Source organism: Corvus hawaiiensis, chromosome 1 (assembly GCF_020740725.1).
Source record: "Corvus hawaiiensis isolate bCorHaw1 chromosome 1, bCorHaw1.pri.cur, whole genome shotgun sequence".
NCBI lineage: Eukaryota > Metazoa > Chordata > Aves > Passeriformes > Corvidae > Corvus > Corvus hawaiiensis.
This window is the reverse complement of record NC_063213.1, coordinates 70,299,251-70,305,920: the sequence shown is the minus strand read 5'-3', so window position 1 is coordinate 70,305,920 and position 6,670 is coordinate 70,299,251. Positions and strand designations below refer to the sequence as shown.

At 43.8% G+C, this 6,670-nt stretch overlaps 1 long non-coding RNA gene across 1 annotated transcript in view; it reads left to right on the top strand.

Moving 5' to 3' along the window:
• Positions 1-991: 991 nt before the first annotated feature.
• The window catches only part of LOC125328987, a 44,140-nt gene continuing 38,461 nt past the window's right edge, over positions 992-6,670 (top strand). Inside the window, exon 1 of the long non-coding RNA XR_007204997.1 lies at positions 992-1,073. This is a non-coding gene — a long non-coding RNA (uncharacterized LOC125328987). The remainder of the gene's footprint in view (positions 1,074-6,670) is intronic.

Sequence of the window (6,670 nt, the reverse complement as noted above, 5' to 3'; positions counted from 1 at the left end):
CCTCAAATCCCAATGGGCAAACCATGTCTGAGGGGGACTGTACTGAATGTGGTGTTGAAACATAGAAAAACTGCACTTAATCAATGTATTCCTGGGTGGGTGTGCTACCTGCAAACTGGAGCTGTGTTATCAAGATCTCAAAAGAGAGTCTTTGGTACTAGGGGAATAGGTTTAGTTTGGAAGACTGTTAAGAAAAGGAGTGAAACCCTCAGAAGTGAAGTTGACTTTGCACAGTTCATGCTCTGTTTCACAAAGCCAGTGCTGCTGAAATGAAGATGCACCGCTGCTGGCAGGCAGGATGGGCCGCTGAAGACTTTGATCAAAAAAGAATTTCACATTTGGGTCCCACCCCTTTGGACCTGGTAGCAGAGTCAGAAACACTCCTGAAGAGATTTAGGCAGGAAATTTCTTCATAGCTTGTCTTTCTGACCCAGAATCTCATTTACTGTTTTCTAAGGAGAACCCTCTGAGCCTCTGACAGCCTTTGAGAGTGCTGGAGGGTGACTTGGGACTGTGGCCTTCAGGTTACCATCTCATTTTACATATACACATATCCTTTGAAAGGAAAAATGGTATAAAGTCTTTGAAAGCAAAGCTGCACAAAAATTTTATCTTACAGTTCAAATCTGCCTTTGAAGCCAGAAAACTCCAACCCACTACGGCACTGTGCAAACAGCATCTGATGTTTTCCTTCAGCTGGCCACAATGTGAAGAGGGACAGACTGTGCACAAATGGGTATTACCTGCAAAGTTACCCTTGCCTGTAAAAGTTACACTCATGCCAACTTGCCTGCAACAGTGACAGTGGATGCATACTACTCTGAAACCTTCATCTGTCCAGCTCCCCTGCCTTTCCAGACAAGCTGCTCTTCATGGTGGCAGTCTCAGCAAGCTGCAGGGCTGCAGTAACAAAGCAGAGGTCAGCGAGCTAAAGCAAACAAGCCCGCACACATCCATGCTCAGCAAACTGCCTGCCAGGGCTCGAGGCAGAGACCAGCACACAGTTGGTGTGCTGACAATTCTCTGCTTTATTCTGCTGCACTACATGGAGCCAGAGTCCAAATGATGAGAGGGTGAGTAGCCTGTCTCCTCACTGGAGTGTCTGTGGGTGAATTCAGAAAGATTTCTGTATCTTGCGGTTTGTATGAAGAAGCAGGACAGCTGGAAAAGGTATTGGAGCAAATACATCCTAATCAGAATAGTTGTGCTCCTGAGGATGTTAAATCTTCTTATAATCATTTATGAAATCAAAGACTGACTTCCTTTCTAAGTGGAAAGTCGCTTTCACCAGATGGGGGTGGGAAACAGGGGACTGAACCTGATTTAAAAAAGATCACCATTAAATGTCATTCTCCAGGAGAGAGACCTGCTGAAATGAAAGAGATTTATGTGTGAGATTTAAAGTGTCCTTGGTGTGGGAAGTCTATGCCAGAGGAAAGTTTGTTTGATAATTACACTGGGAATACAGGAAAGAAAGACTAATTCCTGTGCTATAAGGGAGGCATGGGCTGACAAGTACAAGAGAAGTGCAGGAATCCACATGCTATTATTTATTAAGGAGTCCCATCTAGGTGTGTATGGCTATGTGCAGTACAGAGCAAAAGAAACATGTGGAGATGTAGAGCACAAATTCCTCGTGCCTACAGGGAGGTAGAGAGGAAAGACTGATCATGTGCGATTAGACACCAAATGCTGGCTCTCAGGAAACAGGGGGTCAGTTCCTGCCTTGGCTGCAGGCTTCCTAGGGCTAGACATTTAATATCTTTGGTCCTGGTTTCCCATCTGTAAAAAGGGAATAACATTTCTTTGGGCCTTATTTGTTTTGGTTGTAAGATCAAGAAGACAAGTCTCTCTTCCAGTGTGTGCATGTGCAGTGCCTAGCATGATGGGGGCTCCCATTCTCCTTCAAGCTGCTTGGTATTATGTTGATAGCAGAGCGTAAAGGGGAGGGAGAGACTGGGAGCAACTCTGGGTTATCAAGAGAGTCTTTTCCTCTGCCAAGACAGAGAGCTGTGTTTCTGACAAGGAGGGGTATGGAAGAAGATGGAGGTTGAAGATAGGTAAGAGATAAAAGGTTGGATTGGGGAAGCAGCTGAAGGTTGAATCTTCCAAATCCATTGAGGGAGATTATGAGAACTTGATGTCAGCACTTATAGATGAAGCTTGGTAACAGCTGTGTTGGCATAGATCATGAAGCCCTTGTCACTTCATATTTGCAGTACAAGGGTGAGATCACACCGTGGGAAGCCAGGAGAGTGCAGGCAGTATTCTCCATTAGGAAGAATGGAGAGGCTAGGTTCAGAGTGGTTGTCCTGCCATGACTCTTCCCCCCAACATGATCCTTATTGTTGCAGAAGTAGTGCTTCAGGGCACCAGGACATGGAGGCAGAGTGAATTGCAGAAGGTGCCTGGGATGAGAGACTCTTCCCATCCACAAAGATACCAGAGGGATTTTATCCTGGTCAGGTGTCTTGGGCTGTTTCCAGTTGAGTCTTGATCTATTTCATTGTGGAGTTGGCAGTTTCAAAAGGGAATTACATGATACTCTTGAGTGAAAAGATTGGTGAGGGAGGGATGGAAAGGAAGACAGTTAATGATTGAGGTGCTCCTGGTGGGTCTCCAGACTGCTGTTCTTCACAGCATGGGCTTCCCACGATGCTTGTGGAAGGACAGGGGTGTCTGAGAGTCTCATGTCAGATGCATGGTCCTAAAAGATGAGCAACTCACTCCAGTCTGTGCTCTAAACTGGAATTCTGAGTCTGGCCTGCCTGACGGCTCTGTCAATGCCCATGGGTTTGTCTGACACTGGAGATAGATACCTCTCTGCTGAGGGAATGTTGATGATTGTTATTATTTCTAATTTGTCTAAAAACTGGTGTACCAATGTCTCATCCAAATCTTAAATTAGAAATGAAATATACCTTCACTTGTAGGGAAAAAAGGAATCTAAAAAAAGAAATATGAGAGACTGATAAAAAAATTATTCCTTGGATATTTCAGGAGTTGCTAATCCTCCTTCTTTTCTCTCTCTCTCTCTCTCTCTCTCACTCTCTCTCTCTGAAAGACCTGCCTAGTTATGAATTTGAGAGTCTCAGGACTTGTCTACACAGGGAAATTTATCAGCCTAATTATGCCAGTGTAATCAGGCTGATAAATTTGCCTGTGTATACAAGCCTTAATTTTAAAAGCTCCATTGTCTGTGAGTGCAAACCTAGTGAGCAGTTGTGTTTTAGGCCCCTGAACTGTGCTTGCCAGCTGTGGGCTGATTGCCGAAGTCTTTGACCGAGTTTCCTCATTTCAAAGCAGTGGGGTTCTTTGGATACTAAAAGCCTGTATTAAATTAAGCAGGAAAGTAGCAAAGGAGTCATATTTTGCTGAAGCAACTTGCAGTTTCTTGTGAAATGTATTGACAAGGGTATATAGGTCACTGCTGCCTCCTGCCTGGTGGAATGTCAGACCTGCTCCCGTCTGTGTCTCTCTCTGGTCTCTGGTTTAGCCAACAACTGGCACGACTAGCAGAGATTCCCATTTAGGTAAGGGATGGAAAATTTGCGTGTTTGAAGGTGTATATCCAGAGATCTGTACTTCGTGTGGTATAGGTGCATGGTAGAGGTGATACTCGTAGTCACAGAGGTTGGCATGGCACATGAATTCTGTTTTGTTACCTGTACTTGTCTTCTGTACAATCACAGAGACATTGTCAGGGAGGTAAAAAAAAAACTCTGGGCAGTTTTGGGGAGAAAAAGTGTAGTTGTGTAGCTGATTATCTATTTCTCTATATATGGCTATATACAAAAACCTGTTAGTCCGCACATACAATTAGCTAGACAGCTGTGAAGATGAGTATTTCCAAAGTGAACACACAATGTGGTCTTGTGGCTCGGGCCTGATCACTTCTCCACAACTCTTTAAAAAAGCGAAGTTAGACTCCATTACAAAATGAGCTGGCTGAAATAATAGCCATCCCGTTCCTAAAACCAGGTACTGTCCAAAATAAAGGGATGAGTTGGTTTCCATGTGCAGAGGAATTTTGCTAGAGGGCACTCTGTCCACTGGCAGAGATTGGCATTTCTCTGGCAGAAAAACAGGAGAGAGCTTCTCAGGAGCAGGGGCATAAGAAACAAAGTTCTAGAAAGTGATGTGTATTAAAAATAGTCCTGAGAAAAGCAGGGAGGAAGAGCCTCTGAGCAAAGGTCTGACCTAAAATAGGCTGAATTTGTGACTGATGATCCACATAGTTGTGTTCCTTTTCCAGTGCGGGAGACCCTTGGGTATATTGATGTGTATGTAGAATTACAGGATGACACTGACACACTTGTACGTTGATGCCCTGGCCCATGTGGTGTTTGCACAGAGCTGTGTATCCTTCTTTCAGAGAACTTTGTCTGCTGGGTGTCTGCTCTGTTTTCTTCCCTCTGGAGATGTCTCCTGAACTCCTGTGGGTGGATCTGGATTTCACTGATATTTACAGGAGCATTTTCCACTTCTTAGCCCCTTTAAGATGGCTTTTTGTTAAGATGAAGCTTTGGGACCTGGTTATGGTGTAGCAAATGTGGGACTTAGGAAGGAACAACCTAAATTTGAAGTTCTGTTGGGCTAAGTTGGGCAGCAACTCTAGTCAGGTTACATGCGGGTGGGAGGAGGAAGGGATGCACGTCTAGTTTCACCTTGAGCTTCCTCTAAATCACACCAATAGGCAGGTACTGATTCCCTTTAGCAGGAATAGATATTTTCACATTTTCCATCCCTGAACGGGGTAGGGTACCTCTGGGAATGGAAAGGGTGAGCCTGACCCTGCTGGTCACGCACCCATAGGAAAGAAAACACAGGGCACATCTCCCACCACTCATGCAGGGACACATTTTGCCATTGAATCAAGTATCTCCATGAGCTGCAGACCCAGTGAAATGTGGTTTTCTTGTGTCTGTGGGGTGTTCTCTGGTCTTGTGAGAGCAGAGCTGGTCCTGCTGCCTTTCCTGCAGTTACATTGCCAATTTCTTCTATGCGGATGTCTGTTTTCCAGAACTTGTGAGAACTTTGTGTCTTGGGAGGTGTTTGCCCCCCTATCAAACTTGGCTGAAACTGGAAAACAGGTTGTAAAATTACTAGGGAGTCACAGGCACCCATGCTTTAGACGCAGCCTGTGTGCATGATTCATCCATTTAATTTTTAGAGGTGGTGCTGAAAGATGTCCTTGAGATGCAGATCCAAATTGTTCCCAAATGCCCCGGTGAGTGCAGCAGGACAAGTGGAAGATGAGAAACAACTTGTCGCTGTGGCAGACAAGCGTAGGAGGCACACAAAGTAGCTGTTGGGTGATGAGGATGGTTATCAACGGGATTCTCTCAACGGGAAGCGCGTCCTCTGTGCCCAGGAATCTGAGAGCTGTGGGACGCCTGCTTTCAGAAAAAAAAATGTTTTGCTACTGACAGGAGAGGGCACGTGCTTTTTTGGAGTCCCATTCATCTTCCCAGTATGAGAAACCACTTCGTAAAGGAAAGAGATTACCTAATCATGCTTTGGCGTTTTCCTTTGTCCGCTTATCTCACATTTCCTAGCCACTGATGGATAGGTAAAACCTCCCAGCCACGGCGGTATGGAGTGCTACGTATGATGGTTGGTATGCAGAGCTGATCCAACAGGACTTCTCTGTGTGCTGGCGACGTTAATGTGTGTTACTGACAGAAGGGTCTAGCAGCAAGGTGCAGAGCAACCTTTTTCACATGTGAAGGTGCTAATGGAAGCTTTTAAGATTTTCTCACCACCGTTTAAAAGATTCTCCTTCTCATCTGTTGCATACTGATAAGCTAAGTAAGATCTCGTTAATGATCTTTGGTTAAAACCCTTTTTTCTCTTTAATTGTTACAGTCACCTCTGTCTTAACTTTTTTTTGTTTGAAACTGTATCTGTCACTGTGATCTGTGCAAAGTTGAATAAAATAAGAATCCTGGAAAGACTGAAGGTTATCTTGTTTACCAACTTCTTATATACCTAATGTAAATAATTCAAATTTCTTTTTTTTCTTCTTTTTCCTTCCTAAATTTCAGTATTAGCAGATCTGGGGTGGAGGGGGGATATTATTTCAGATGAGGCAGCAGAGTATTAAAAGCTTTCCCATAAACCTTTACAGTGACATAGGATCACCTGTCAAGGAATTTAGTATATTTTTACTATTCATCATTCATATTCCTCTAACGGCCAGGTGCCCCACACAAATCACAGTCCTTCTGGGCTACAAATGATATAAATGCATGGTGAGAGACAGCTCCAGGCCCAAACACATTACAGTATAAATATCCAGGCAACAATTGACCAACAGTTCTCTGTAAGCTTAAAACACTTTATCTTTTGCTCTTGTGGTAAGGTCAGTGATGGCCCTTCCCCAGATAATTCCAGAAATAAAATTACAGCATGGTATACTGATGTTTTACAGGAGAAGTGTTTCAAAACTGTTTCGTTAAAGAGAATCCCAGCACTATATCTATCTTCTTACTAAGCTGGTGCAATGGAGAGATTTATCTTTATTCTAGATGAAACAGCATCTAAGAGCATTTGCTCTTTGAAAAGTACAGAGAAAAATGTGAGTTTCCACATTTGGGCCGTGTAGGACTCAAGAGTATTTATTCACTGTGTTTGATTGAGAAATTAATTTAGTGAATCTCTTATGCAT